The sequence below is a fragment of the Salvelinus sp. IW2-2015 genome, linkage group LG5 (assembly GCF_002910315.2).
Source record: "Salvelinus sp. IW2-2015 linkage group LG5, ASM291031v2, whole genome shotgun sequence".
Lineage (NCBI taxonomy): Eukaryota > Metazoa > Chordata > Actinopteri > Salmoniformes > Salmonidae > Salvelinus > Salvelinus sp. IW2-2015.
Window position 1 is genome coordinate 16307990 of NC_036844.1, and position 16300 is coordinate 16324289.

At 46.4% G+C, this 16300-nt stretch overlaps 1 protein-coding gene across 2 annotated transcripts in view; it reads left to right on the forward strand.

The window, feature by feature from the left end:
- The window catches only part of rimbp2a (RIMS binding protein 2a), a 93495-nt gene that overhangs the window by 41105 nt on the left and 36090 nt on the right, over positions 1-16300 (forward strand). Inside the window, exons 2-3 of one of the 2 annotated variants that reach the window (XM_070443578.1) lie at positions 6938-7027; positions 13187-13309. The gene's annotated coding sequence lies outside the window, so the exon portion shown is untranslated. Of the gene's footprint in view, positions 1-6937; positions 7028-13186; positions 13310-16300 lie in introns of those variants that run through there. The other variant, XM_070443577.1, reaches the window with a different exon arrangement.

Below are 16300 nucleotides of genomic sequence, written 5' to 3' on the forward strand. Positions count from 1 at the left end.
TGACAGGTGCACAGCATCACACCCCAGCATAGGATGATGACATCATCACTGCAGCTGCCAAAGCAGTGATGTTACCCTGACCTGCTGAAGGGGTAACATCTGAGGGCCTATGCCAAGTCTTTTCAGCCTCCTGGGGGGGAAGAGGCATTGTCATGCCTTCTTCACGGCTATGTTGGTGTGTGTGGACCATGTTAATTCCTTAGTGATGTGGACACCTACTCCACTACAGCGCTCCGTTTCCTGTAGTCCACAGTCAGCTCCTTTATCTTGCTGATGTTGAGGGAAAGATTGTTGTCTTGGCACCACACTGCCAGGTCACAGACCTCCTCCCTATAGGCTGTCTCATCGTCGTCAGTGATCATCCAATCAGGTGGCGGATGTGTAGTTGCCTACCCTCACCACCTACTGGCAGACCGTCAGGAAGTCCAGAATCTAGTTGCAGAGGGAGTCGTTCAGTCCCAGAGTCCCGAGCTTAGTGATGAGCTATGAGGGCAATATGGTGTTAAACGCTGAGCTGTAGTCAATGAACAGCATTATAACATAGGTGTTCCTCTTATACTGGTAGAAAAGGGCAGTGGGGAGTGTAATATAGATTGTGTTCTCGCTCGCTCCAACTTCCGGGTTGGAGCGAGCGGTCGCACTTCGCACTTTGGTCCGCAGGTAGTATAACTTTTCATTACATTTCATTACATTTCATTATAGTACAACGGTTGATTTGTCTAATCTTAGCAATTTCTTCTTAGCTAGCTACATAGCCGTCTTTGTATCAAAGATAATTGCGTAATTATCGATTTCGTCGTCCTAACGCAGTCTACACTGCTATCTGCTTCTGCCCAGCAGCTAGCCAGCTAGCAAACGTCCACCGTCTACCGAATAGCAGCACTGTAGCAACTATTACACCCAACTGAACGACTTGATTAGTGTAGTGTTAGCTAGCTACATAGTTGTCTTTGCTGTCTTCGTATCCAAGGTAATTGTGTATTTAGAGTGTGTAGTTTTAGAGTGATTATCTTAATTTACCGAGGTTAGCTAGCCAGCTATCTGTCGTCCTTAACGTAGGAGACACTGCTAGCTAGCCAACAGCTAGCCAACGTCTACGAATAGAACTTCCGCACTCAACAACCCGGTCGCATTCCGCTTCGCTCCACAGGTAGTATCACATTTCATTTCATTTCATTACAGTACAACGGTTTGATTTGTTTGATCGTAGCTAGCTACATAGCTAGCTAAATAGCCGTCTTTGTATCAAAGATAATTGTGTAGTCTAGAGCGATTTTCTAGGTTAGCTAGCCAGCTATTGTCGTTCTTTTAACGCAACGTAACGTAATCAACACTGCTAGCTAGCCAGCTAGCCCCCGAATAGCAGCACTGTAGATACTATTACACTCAACGGAACGACTTGATTAGTGTAGTGTCAACACGCAGCCACTGCCAGCTAGCCTACAAAGTCAACAACTGCCAGCTAGCCTACAAAGTCAACAAACGCAGCCACTGCCAGCTAGCCTACTTCAGCAGTACTGTATCATCTTAATCATTTTAGTCAATAAGATTCTTGCTACGTAAGCTTAACTTTCTGAACATTCGAGACGCGTAGTCCACTTGCCACTCCAATCTCCTTTGCATTAGCGTAGTCTCTTCTGTAGCCTGTCAACTATGTGTCTGTCTATCCCTGTCTCTCCTCTCTGCAACAGACCATACAACGCTCCACACCGCGGTGGCATCGGCCACCCTAATCTGGTGGTCCAGCGCGCACAGGACCCACGTGGAGTTCCAGGTCTCGGTAGCCTCTGGAACTGCCGATCTGCGGCAACAAGGCAGAGTTCATCTCAGCCTATGCCTCCCTCCAGTCCCGATCTCCTGGCACTGACGGAAACATGGATCACCACAGATAACACTGCTACTCCTACTGCTCTCTCTTCGTCCGCCCACGTGTTCTCGCACACCCGAGAGCTTCTGGTCAGCGGGGTGGTGGCACCGGGATCTCATCTCTCCCAAGTGGTCATTCTCTCTTTCTCCCCTTACCCATCTGTCTATCGCCTCCTTTGAATTCCATGCTGTCACAGTTACCAGCCCTTTCAAGCTTAACATCCTTATCATTTATCGCCCTCCAGGTTCCTCGGAGAGTTCATCAATGAGCTCGATGCCTTGATTAGCTCCTTTCCTGAGGACGGCTCACCTCTCACAGTTCTGGGCGACTTTAACCTCCCACGTCTACCTTTGACTCATTCCTCTCTGCCTCCTTCTTTCCACTCCTCTCCTCTTTTGACCTCACCCTCTCACTTCCCCCCTACTCACAAGGCAGGCAATACGCTCGACCTCATCTTTACTAGATGCTGTTCTTCCACTAACCTCATTGCAACTCCCCTCCAAGTCTCCGACCACTACCTTGTATCCTTTTCCCTCTCGCTCTCATCCAACACTTCCCACACTGCCCCTACTCGGATGGTATCGCGCCGTCCCAACCTTCGCTCTCTCTCCCCCGCTACCCTCTCCTCTTCCATCCTATCATCTCTTCCCTCTGCCAAACCTTCTCCAACCTATCTCCTGATTCTGCCTCCTCAACCCTCCTCTCCTCCCTTTCTGCATCCTTTGACTCTCTATGTCCCCTATCCTCCAGGCCGGCTCGGTCCTCCCTCCGCTCCGTGGCTCGACGACTCATTGCGAGCTCACAGAACAGGGCTCCGGGCAGCCGAGCGGAAATGGAGGAAAACTCGCCTCCCTGCGGACCTGGCATCCTTTCACTCCTCCTCTCTACATTTCCCTCTTCTGTCTCTGCTGCTAAAGCCACTTTCTACCACTCTAAATTCCAAGCATCTGCCTCTAACCCCAGGAAGCTCTTTGCCACCTTCTCCTCCCCTCCTGAATCCTCCTCCCTCCCCCCCCCTCCTCCCTCTCTGCAGATGACTTCGTCAACCATTTTGAAAAGAAGGTCGACGACATCCGATCCTCGTTTGCTAAGTCAAACGACACCGCTGGTTCTGCTCACACTGCCTACCTCTTGCTCTGACCTCTTTCTCCCCTCTCTCTCCAGATGAAATCTCGCGTCTTGTGACGGCCGGCGGCCCAACAACCTGCCCGCTTGACCCTATCCCCTCCTCTCTTCTCCAGACCATTTCCGGAGACCTCTCCCTTACCTCACCTCGCTCATCAACTCATCCCTGACCGCTGCTACGTCCCTTCCGTCTTCAAGAGAGCGAGAGTTGCACCCCTTCTGAAAAAACCTACACTCGATCCCTCCGATGTCAACAACTACAGACCAGTATCCCTTCTTTCTTTTCTCTCCAAAACTCTTGAACGTGCCGTCCTTGGCCAGCTCTCCCGCTATCTCTCTCAGAATGACCTTCTTGATCCAAATCAGTCAGGTTTCAAGACTAGTCATTCAACTGAGACTGCTCTTCTCTGTATCACGGAGGCGCTCCGCACTGCTAAAGCAAACTCTCTCTCCTCTGCTCTCATCCTTCTAGACCTATCGGCTGCCTTCGATACTGTGAACCATCAGATCCTCCTCTCCACCCTCTCCGAGTTGGCATCTCCGGCGCGGCCCAGCTTGGATTGCGTCCTACCCTGACAGGTCGTTCCTACCAGGTGGCGTGGCGAGAAGCTGTCTCCTCACCACGTGCTCTCACCACTGGTGTCCCCCAGGGCTCTGTTCTAGGCCCTTCTCTATTCTCGCTATACACCAAGTCACTTGGCTCTGTCATAACCTCAATGGTCTCTCCTTCATTGCTATGCAGACGACACACAACTAATCTTCTCCTTTCCCCCTTCTGATGACCAGGTGGCGAATCGCATCTCTGCATGTCTGGCAGACATATCAGTGTGATGACGGATCACCACCTCAAGCTGAACCTCGGCAAGACGGAGCTGCTCTTCCTCCCGGGAAGGACTGCCCGTTCCATGACTTCGCCATCACGGTTGACAACTCCATTGTGTCCTCCTCCCAGAGCGCTAAGAACCTTGGCGTGATCCTGGACAACACCCTGTCGTTCTCAACTAACATCAAGGCGGTGGCCCGTTCCTGTGGTTCATGCTCTACAACATCCGCAGAGTACGACCCTGCCTCACACAGGAAGCGGCGCAGGTCCTAATCCAGGCACTTATCATCTCCCGTCTGGATTACTGCAACTCGCTGTTGGCTGGGCTCCCTGCCTGTGCCATTAAACCCCTACAACTCATCCAGAACGCCGCAGCCCGTCTGGTGTTCAACCTTCCAAGTTCTCTCACGTCACGCGTCCTCCGCTCTCTCCACTGGCTTCCAGTTGAAGCTCGCATCCGCTACAAGACCATGGTGCTTGCCTACGGAGCTGTGAGGGGAACGGCACCTCCGTACCTTCAGGCTCTGATCAGGCCCTACACCCAAACAAGGGCACTGCGTTCATCCACCTCTGGCCTGCTCGCCTCCCTACCACTGAGGAAGTACAGTTCCCGCTCAGCCCAGTCAAAACTGTTCGCTGCTCTGGCCCCCCAATGGTGGAACAAACACCCTCACGACGCCAGGACAGCGGAGTCAATCACCACCTTCCGGAGACACCTGAAACCCCACCTCTTTAAGGAATACCTAGGATAGGATAAAGTAATCCTTCTCACCCCCCCCCCTTAAAAGATTTAGATGCACTATTGTAAAGTGGCCGTTCCACTGGATGTCATAAGGTGAATGCACCAATTTGTAAGTCGCTCTGGATAAGAGCGTCTGCTAAATGACTTAAATGTAAAATGTAAATGTGTTATCTGTGGATCTGTTGGGGCGGTATGCGAATTGAAGTGGGTCCAGGGTGTTTGGGATGATTGTGTTGATGTGAACCATGACCAGCCTTTCAAAGCATTTCATGGCTACAGATGTGAGTGCTATGGGGTGATAGTAATTGAGACAGATTACCTTGATGTTCTGAGAGAGAGCGAGAGCGATCATTTGTGGTGAGAGAGAGAGAGAGAGAGAACGTGTGTATACAGGTGTTTCTCTCTGTGTGTTGTAAACATTGACTTAGTACTTTAAAATGAGAGACTACCTCGACATGAAGATACTGCTGGAGACAGAGGAGAGAAGAGTAGTCTTGTAGCCTTGAGCCATAATGTGTTTGCTCTCTAATCAGCTCCTACTGACAGAGATTAACCCTATTTTGAATCAGATGCACAGTGACAGTAGCTCATAATTGTAAGTGTGTGGATACAAAACAACAATGCAATGCATTTGATACAATATGAACAGTGTGCGGTGGGTTATAGACAGAGTCCCCACACACTATGATCTATTTTTCTCTGGGCCTGTGTTCTGGGAACTGGACAGAGCGTCCGGAGCAGATGCAGTGCCACAGGCTAAATTAAAGGATTGGGATGATGATGAGGATGGAGGAAAACAGCCAGAGATGTCAGTGTGAATTAGTCACTGGGAGTGTTGAGGGCTCTCTCTATTCTGCTCTGTCCACCCTCCACCCAAACGGCTGGCACGCAAATATGGATTTTAGACACACAGACACTGTCTGTCTGTTTGTGTGTTTCTACAGCACGGCTCCTTGCTGGAAATGAATGCTTTTCAGCTTCATTTGCACCCTGGTCTTCTACTGTTTTTTAACCATGTTGCTCCATTTGTCTTCATTTGTTAATCCTTTGTGGAGTGGGTTTTAAAGTATTTTATTGTCAGTGTTTGATTTAGATTTTTTTTACAGCAGGTTTGAAGTGTCCATAGAATGTTCAACAACAGCATGCAGTCTGTACACATCAATGGGATGAAGGAGCAATTTCCATCCCTTCCAGAGGCTAGGAATAGAGGGCTGTGCTACAGGTCGTGTGACGAGGGTGAAGCTGTGAATCTCTGACTCATAGGAGGAGTTGTTGGAGGATACTTCACTGCCTGCAACTGTACCCAGTCATGCCCATAAGAGGGGGGTCAGACCAGGAACATTCTCTCTCTCAGTCTATCTCCCTCCTTCCCTGTCTTCTCTTCTCGCCCCCCTCTATTCTCGCTGTGTGTGACAGACAGGGGTGTTGACTCTAAGGCCTTGTCTAGACCTCTTAGGGCTAAGGTACAAAGTGGAGCTGTCACCTGAAGTACACTGACATCAGGATTATCCCTGTAGGGAGAGGAGTCTCCAGAGCTACCGTACAGTGTACAGTACAGTACACCGCAGGAAGAGGGTGGGGAGAATGTGTTGCACCTCTGTTTCTCCATGTTGTCATCGACACCTTACCACCTACACACACACAAATGCGTGCACACACACACACACTTACTCACAGTGGCAGTCTGCTGTTTATTGAGTCCCTCCATATGTGCAGACAATTTGTCTATAGGGAGCCTGCTGAGGCTTTATCCTCCCCACAAATCCTCCATCCACCCTGGGTCTAGAGTTGGCATCTAGCCTCACAGCTCTCTCTCTCTGTGTGTTCAGGACTTAAGCCTGTTACATAATTGTATTAAAGCAAGAGTCACTTCACACCTCTTTCACTGTGTGAGATTTGGCATAAACGTCCCCAGATCTGTCAGAGGGAAGACCTCCGCCTCTCAACATCTTTGTCCAAAATGGTACCCTATTCCCTATGTAGTGCACTACTTTGACCAGGGCCCATAGGGTGCTGATTATCTGCTGGGTCATTGGAGATCCCAGGGTGGCACTGTTAATGGTGTTGGTCACACACCAAATGGAAGGTGACGTGTGCAGCGGTGTATTCTGTTGTCTAGATAACAACGGGATGTTGTGACCTGGATACGACAACCTGAGATGAATGTCTATGTGTTGTATAACAGTACACGTTTGCAGATGGAGTAAACGTACAAAATGCATTGTAGCCTATTGCTGTGCTGTACACACTATTACTTTATGATTTAATACACCGATATTACCATTGAATGTACTGTCGCATTTAGACTGATTCTCTCTTTCTCCCCACCCTCTTTCTCTCTCTCCTGCCTATATTCTTCCCTCTCTCTATCCCTCTGCAGAAAACTAAGCTCCAGGATGCATTGCAGGAGAAAAATCGCCTGAACCTTGAGTTGTCCAGCCACAGCCTGAAGGTATCCAAGTATGACCAGGTAGGTAAGACTCTCAGCATGCATCCCAAATGGCACTCTATTCCCTACATAGTGCACTACTTTTGACCAGGGCCCATAGGGCTCAACAGCACAGCGCAAAAATCTCTTGATCAATGGGCATACAGTTGAAGTCGGAAGTTTACATACACCTTAGCCAAATACATTTATACTCAGTTTTTCACAATTCCTGACATTTAATCCTAGTAAAAATCCCCTGTCTTAGGTCAGCTAGGATCACCACTTTATTTTAAAATTGAAATGAAATGTCAGAATAATAGTAGAGAGAATGATTAATTTCAGCTTTTATTTCTTTCATCACATTCCCAGTGGGTCAGAAGTTTACATACACTCAATTAGTATTTGGTAGCATTGCCTTTCAATTGTTTAACTTGGGTCAAACATTTTGGGTAGCCTTCCACAAGCTTCCCACAATAAGTTGGGTGAATTTTGTCCCACACCTCCTGACAGAGCTGGTGTAAATGAGTCAGGTTTGTAGGCCTCCTTGCTCGCAAACGCTTTTTCAGTTCAGCCCACACATTTTCTATGGGATTGAGGTCATGGCTTTGTGATGGCCAATTCCTTGACTTTGTTGTCCTTAAGCCATTTTGCCACAGCTTTGGAACTATGCTTGGGGTCATTGTCCATTTGGAAGACCCATTTGCGACCAAGCTTTAACTTCCTGACTGATGTCTTGAGATGTTGCTTCAATACATCCACATAATTTTCCTACCTCATGATGCCATCTATTTTGTGAAGTGCACCAGTCCCTCCTGCAGCAAAGCACCCCCACAACATGATGCTGCCACCCCCGTGCTTCACGGTTGGGATGATGTTCTTCGGGCTTGCAAGCCTCCCCCTTTTTCCTCCAAACATAATGATGGTCATTATGGCCAAAAAGTTATATTTTTGTTTCATCAGACCAGAGGACATTTCTACAAAAAGTACGATCTTTGTCTCCATGTGCAGTTGCAAACCGTAGTCTGGCTTTTTTATGTTTGTTTTGGAGAAGTGACTTCTTCCTTGCTGAGCGGCTTTTCAGGTTATGTCGATATAGGACTTGTTTTACTGTGGATATATATACTTTCATACCTGTTTCCTCCAGCATCTTCACAAGGTCCTTTGCTGTTGTTCTGGGAGTGACTTGCACCAAAGTACGTTCATCTCTAGGAGACAGAACGCGTCTCCTTCCTGATCGGTATGACGGCTGTGTGTTGTTTATACTTGCGTACTATTGTTTGTACAGATGAACGTGGCACCTTCAGGCGTTTGGAAATTGCCAAACCAGACTTGTGGAGGTCTACAATTTTTTTCTGAGGTCTTGGCTAATTTCTTTTGATTTTGCCATGATGTCAAGCAAAGAGGCACTGAGTTTGAAGGTATGCCTTGAAATACATCCACAGGTACAACTCCAATTGACTCAAATTATGTCAATTAGCCTAGCAGAAGCTTCTAAAGCCATGACATAATTTTCTGGAATTTCCCAAGCTGTTTAAAGGCACAGTCAACTTAGTGTATCTAAACTTCTGACCCACTGGAATTGTGATACACTGAGTTGTAAGTGAAATAATCTGTCTGTAAACAATTGTTGGAAAAATTACCATTGTCATGCACAAAGTAGATGTCCTAACCGACTTGCCAAAACTATAGTTTGTTAACAAGACATTTGTGGAGTGGTTGAAAAATGAGTTTTAATGACTCCAACCCAAGTGTATGTAAACTTCTGACTTCAACTGTATATCATATTGACCTATCAGGGCCACAGGGCCCCAGGGGTAACCCTCACAGATGGGGCTCTGCATTTCACTAACTAATAGAATCTGGGATCCATCTCTAATAGATTGATAGCCACTGAAAGCACCTTGCACAATTTCACTGCCTGTCTCCATGGAGAGATGATGCTTGTCGTGGTTCAATGGAATCGTACACATTAGGTGAGGAGTGTACCATGGATTGTGTACCATGGAAGCTGGGATATCTGTTAGCCGTAACATAATGTGTTAGCCAGTGATAGATGATATTCACAGCAGCATGGAACAGATAGGCTACCGTATGGATGTTGTAGAGTTTTGTAGTTGAAGTGCATTGCCGATGGAGGTGGAGAGACCATGCTCATAGCACATAGCCCAGTCATGATGATCAATGCCCACACTTGGCTCTACTACTATCTCTAAACACTGTGATCTGGGACACAAAAACCAGGACACCACAATGTGTATGGTTACTATACATGAACACAATAATATGATTATTGTGGATAGTCAGATTAATATAATAGTTTAAAATATTGGCGTTTTGCAAAAATAAGGATTTCCATAATAATCCTTTTGCATGGACACATTTGAAATCAGGCTACCTGATGGGACTTACACTGAACAAAAATATAAATGAAACATAAAGTAAAGTGTTGGTCCCATGTTTCATGAGCTAAAATAAAAGATCCCAGAAATGTTCCATACACACAAAGGGTTATTTCTCTCAAATTTTGTCCACAGATTTTTTTACATCCCTGTTTGTGAGCATTTCTCCTTTGCCAAGATAATCCATCCACCTGACAGGTGTGGCTTATCAAGAAGCTGATTAAACAGCGTGATCATTACACATATGCACCTTGTGCTGGGGACAATAAACGGCCACAATAAAATGTGCAATTTTCTCACACAACACAATGCCACAGATGTCTCAAGTTTTAGGAAGCGTGCAATTGTCATGATGACTGAAGGAATGTCCACCAGAGTTGCTGCCAAATAATTCAATGTTCAGAATTTTGCAGTACATTCAACCAGCCTCACAACCACAGAGCAACTGAAACCACGCCAGCCCAGGACCTCCAGATCCATCTTCTACACCTGCAGGATCATCTGAGACCAGCCACCCGGACAGCTGATCAAACTGGGGGTTTGTACAACCAAAGAATTTCTGAACAAACTGTCAGAAACCTTCTCAGGGAAGCTCATCTGCACGCTCGTCGTCGCCACCAGGGTCTTGACCTGACTGCAGTTCGGCATCGTAACCGACTTCAGTGGGCAAATGCTCACCTTCGATGCCCACTGGCACCCTGGAGAAGTGTGCTCTTCACGGATGAATCCCGGTTTAACAGTACCGGGCAGATGGCAGACAGCGTGTATGGCGTTGTGTGGGTGGGTGGTTTGTTCATGTCAACGTTGTGAACAGAGTGTACCATATGATATGGGTAGGCATTAAGCTACAGACAATCAACACAATTGCATTTTATCAATGGCAATTTGAATACACAGAGATACCGTGACGAGATCCTGAGGCCCATATCATGTTTCAGCGTGATAATGCACGGCCCTGTGTCACAAGGATTTGTACACAATTCCTGGAAGCTGAAAATGGCTCAGTTCATCCATGGCCTGCATACTCACCAGACATGTCGCCCATTGAGCAGTTTGGGATGCTCTGGTACGACGTGTACGACAGCGTGTTCCTGTTCCCGCCAATATCCAGGTGGGAGAACTTTCCACAGGCCACAATCAACAGCCTGATGAAGGAGATTTGAATGAGATTTGTTGTGCTGCATGAGGCAAATGTTGGTTTTCTAATCCACACCCCTACCTTTTTTTTAAAGGTATCTGTGACCAACAGATGCATATCTGTATTCCCAGTCATGTGAAATCCATAGATTAGGGCCTAATTATTTCATTTCAGTTGACTGATTTCATTATATGAACTTTAACTCAGTAAAATCTTTAAAATTGTTGCATGTTGCGTTTTATATTTTTGTTAAGTATAAATAAATGCAGAAAATCGGCAATCAAAATAAATGTTCTACCACAGCGACCATGTTATTTTTGCGATGCCTATTTCATTCTGAGTTCGGATATATAATGTTTGTATGTGAACACTATTTCTAACATGCATACAGTACTTTCAGTTTTTCTGAAATCTCTTCACTCTCGTGTAAGAGGGAGGCTTGCGCTACCCGATGCTGGCACATGTGCAGATCAAATACACAGCTAGAACGCCGATTAAGCTGTTTACATGTCCTAATAATTCAAAAGATTGCTCAGAAAGCCAGGTTTTAATTGCTGTATGCTTACTTCGATTTTGATCTTACGCCAATTAAGATAAGCAGAGTAAAGTGTTTACATGACTATTGCGATGTATGGCCTTACTGCTATAATCAATTTAATATTGAATTATTAGTGTGCATGTAAATGTACTCGATGACACAAACATCGAGAGCACCACTCCCCAGCCTCTCAGTGTGTCTATATCTATCTCATTCCCGTCTGGCAGACACGCAGACACGCAGACACGCAGACACGCAGACACGCAGACACGCAGACACGCACACACACACACACACACACACACACAAACACACACACACACACACACACACACACACACACACACACACACACACCAACACAAGACTGACAGTCATTCACTCACAGACTGACTGTAAGTGAGTGGGTGAGTGAGTAAATGACTGACTGACTGTGAGTGAGTAAATGACTGACTGACTGTGAGTGAGTAAATGACTGACTGACTGTGAGTGAGTAAATGACTGACTGACTGTGAGTGAATGACTGACTGACTGTTGAGTGAATGACTTGACTGACTGTGAGTGAAATGACTGACTGACTGTGAGTGAATGACTGACTGACTGTGAGTGAATGACTGAGTGACTGTGAGTGAGTGAATGACTGACTGACTGACTGTGAGTGAATGAATGACTGACTGACTGTGAGTGAATGACCGTCTGTGGAGGGAGGCGGCTAGCGCTAATAGTCTCACTTACAGAGGACCAGTTTTAACACGTGTCAAGGGAACAACTTGGCTCTTGGCTCCGTCCTATTGCCCCAACCAGCTCCTCGCGCACGCCACCCCCAACATAAAGGAGCTGTCTTTCTCCGCCGGCCAAGACGGGTCTTTGAGATGAAAGACGGGAGGTACCAGAGCCCAAGCCTAGGTCTGATGCTACTTCCTGAGGAGGCATGCTTAGCGTTAGCATCAGAGGCAGTAATCACAGGAGCAGTTAGCGTTACTGCTGGGCGCTAGCCAAGGTGCTCTCTCTCTCTGGGTATTAATGAGATTGTGGAGACTCAGTAAATAACGCGCCTCTGTCTAACCCCCGCATCAAAGGGGCGATTTCTCAAAGCGGACGATGTGAGATCGATGGGAGGTGTGAGTGGAGCGGTCTTCCTGTATCAGAGGGAGCGGATGCAGCGGGGGGGACAGAGAGCCCCAGGTGGACGACAGGAAAGGGGGAGAGTGAACGAAGGGGGAGAGTGCTGAGAGGAACTTGTCAGGACTGTCTGATCGATGGGAGGGAAGGCGAGGGACTAGTTGCTGTGGGTGATTTAAGCCAGTCAGTTTGGTCTTTGTCATTATCATTTTCTCTTTATGGTCAACCCCCTCATGATCCCCAGATGAACTTTAACTGACCCCTGTGTCGAGAAAGGATTGTATCACATCTAAGTGGAGTTGTCAGAATACTGGAATTATGGGGAGATATACAGTAGATTTGATTTTATATCAGAACAGAATATCTTGTCACAAACTTTACCCACAACCAAGAATGATTATAGATTAATTTGTTTGAGGGTCTGGCTGAAATCATTTGTTTCAGCGTACAAGTACAACATTATGAATAACTTGTGTGGTGCAATTTCATGGGGTCTGCAAATTACCTTGAATGAGCTAATCTGTTGTGGTAATTAATTAGTGACTTAAGGGGTTGGAAAGCGGTGAGGAATGATTCTGTTCAGATGCAGCCTAACTCCAGAGAACCCAACTGAACTCACCTTCAAGGCATTCAGATTGATGATGAAATGAAGCTACCGATTTTGAGTCAGCAGCTACCTTTCATAGTCACTATGGAAATAGGCTGATTAACTTTACTTCAGTTTGTGAACTCTCCCCCCCCCCCCCCCCCCCCCCCCACCCCCATGAAACTCTGATTCATGTAATGGTGTAAGACCAATCTTCATCAATTTTGCATGCCTCTGTTACTTCTGAAATTAATGGATATGAATGAAAAAGAAGGATAAATTGTTAGAATAGAAGAAGAATTGGTTTTCTCCTATTTTGTCTTCCCTCACTCCAAATGCATATACTGTATATTTAATCTCTCTGACTCACTCTTCCCCTGACTTGATTTCTCTCTTTCCTTATTTTATTTTTCTCTAGGTAAGATCAGAATATGAGCAACTTAGACACACCTATAGCACTGTGAGTCAGGAGAGAGACTTGGCTCAAGAGGAGAGGAAACAGCTCCAAGGCAAACTGGAGAACCTCGAGCAGGTCCTCAAGGTGAGAATCCATCTGCCTGTCCATCCATTCAAACATCTATCAATCCATCCTAGCTCTCCTAAATTCACTGCTACTGTTCCTCCAACTCAGCCAATCATGAGATATGGACTAAACATCAGCGGCACGGTTCTATAAGGCCTTTGCAATCTGATTGGTTTAGGTTAACGTAAGGCCAGATCACTTGAACCTTTTGTGAAAGTCTGATTGGACAAATGCATCTATCTACAAAGTCTGTCCTTCGAGTTATAGAATACATATTGTTTTTACAATAAAAGCTTGGAAGAAATTGGTGTAAGTCATAAGCTTTGTCATCTGTTTTGCAGGACACACTTTTTCATTAGACTCTTATTTGCCAATATCAATCAGCAGTAGTCTCATAGCAGTGTGAAAATGCTCTCATTACAAATCACTGCTTCCCTCCATTCCATATTGATTGTATGTTTGTAAGGAGTGGATATGTTTGAGGGAAAAATGTACCCATCAAGAGGAAATTGACTCCTGCTCCTGAAAAATGAAAGAAGTGTGTGTTGCTTTCTCATTGCCTATTGATTTGTACAGATGGGTAGATTGCATGTTGGAAAACATTATGGAGAGAGATGGCGAATGCAGAGAAAGACTGAAAATGGAGAAAGAAGATTTCCCAAAGTGGAGCATTCTCCTTCGTTTCCAGTCTGCTCAATGTTTCAGGGATAATGACGATGACTATACCAATGACTGCGATTATGAAAATCTGTAGGCTATTGTCTGATCGGTGTGTAGGAGAGCAAGAGGACAGTTCATTCTGGAGCTTTTGAATGACCACCACCACATCTGATAGAGTGTGAGCCTAGCAGATCAAATCAAATGTTTTGTTCACATACACATGTTTAGCAGATGATATTGCGGGTGTAGCGTAATGCATGTGTTTCTAGCTCCGAAAGTGCAGTAATATCTTACAAGTCTAACAATTTCACAACAATACACACAATAGACACCATTTCTAAAGTAAAGGAATGGAATTAAGAATATATAAATATTTGGATGAGCAATGTCGGAGCGGCATAGACTAAAATACAGTAGAATAGAATAGAATACAGTATATACATATGAGATGAGTAATGCAAAATATGTAAACATTGTTAAAGTGACTAATGTTCCATTATTAAAGCGGCCAGTGATTTCAAGTCTATGTATATAGGGCAGCAGCCACTACGGAGCTAGTGATGGCTATTTAACCATCTGATGGCCTTGAGAGAGAAGCTGTCTCTCGGTCCCAGCTTTGATGCACCTGTACTGACCTCGCCTTCTGGATGATAGCGGGGTGAACAGGCAGTGGCTCGGGTGGTTGTTGTCCTTGATGATCTTTTTGGCCTTCCTGTGACATCCGGTGCTGTAGCTGTCCTGGAGGGAAGGTAGTTTGCCCCCGGTGATGCGTTGGGCAGACTGCACCACCGTCTGGAGAGCCCTGCGGTTGCGGGCAGTGCAGTTGCCATACCAGGTGGTGATACAGCCCGACAGGATGCTCGAATTGTGCATCTCTAAAGGTTTGTGAGGGTTTTAGGTGCCAAGACACATTTCTTCAGCCTCCTGAGGTTGAAGAGGCACTGTTGTGCCTTCTTCACCACACTGTCTGTGTGGGTGGACCATTTCAGTTTGTCAGTGATGTGTATGCCGAGGAACTTAAAGCTTTCCACCTTCTCCACTCTCGTTGATGTGGATAGGGGGGGTGCTCCCTGTTTCCTTAAGTCAACGATCAGCTCCTTTGTTTTGTTTACGTTGAGTGAGAGGTTATTTCCCTGGCACCACGCTCCCAGGGCCCTAACCTCCTCTCTGTAGGCTGTCTTGTCATTGTTGGTAATCAGGCCTACTACTGTTGTGTCGTCTGCAAACTTGATGATTCAGTTGGAAGCATGCATGGCCACGCAGTCATGGGTGAACAGGGATTCCAGGAGGAGGCTGAGCACGCACCCTTGTGGGGCCCCGGTGCTGAGGATCAGTGAAGTGGAGGTCTTGTTGCCTACCTTCACCACCTGGGGGTGGCATGTCAAGAAGACCAGGACCGAGTTGCACAGGGCGGGGTTCAGACCCAGGGCCCCAAGCTTAATGATGAGCTTGGAGGGTACTATGATGTTAAATGCTGAGCTATAGTCAATGAACAGCTTTCTTACATAGGTATTCCTCTTGTCCAGGTGGGATAGGGCAGTGTGCAGTGCGATGGCAATTGCGTCGTCTGTGGATCTATTGGGGCGGTAAGCAAATTGAAGTGGGTCTAGGGTGTCAGGTAAGGTAGAGGTGATATGATCCTTGACTAGTCTCTAACAGCACTTCATAAGACAGAAGTGAGGCGATAGTCATTTAGTTCAGTTACCTTTGCTTTCTTAGGAATAGGAACAATGGTGGACATCTTGAAGTATGTGGGGACAGCGGACTGGATTAAGGAGAGATTGAATATGTCCATAAACACTCCAGCCAGCTGGTCTGCGCATGCTCTGAGGACGCGCTAGGGATGCCGTCTGGCCCGGCAGCCTTGCGAGTGTTAACACTCTTAAGTGTCTTACTCAAGTCGGCCACAGAGAAGGAGAGCCCAGTCTTTCATAGCTTGCAGTGTCGGTGGCACTGTGTTATCCTCAAAGCGGGCGAAGAAGGTGTTTAGCTTATCCGGAAGCAAGACGTCGACAACGTGGCTGGTTTTCCCTTTGTAGTCCGTGATTGTCTGTAGACCCTGTCACATACATCTTGTGTCTGAGCCATTGAATTGCGACTCCACTTTGTCTCTGTACTGACATTTTGCATGTTTGATTATTTTACGGCGGGAATAACTACACTGTTTGTATCCGGCCATATTCCCAGTCACCTTGCCATGGTTAAATGCGGTGGTTCGCACTTTCAGTTTTGCGTGAATGCTACCATCTATCCACGGTTTCTGGTTTGGGTAGGTTTTAATAGTCACAGTGGTACAACATCTCCTATACATTTCCTGATAAACTCAGTCACCGTACCGTGTATTCGACA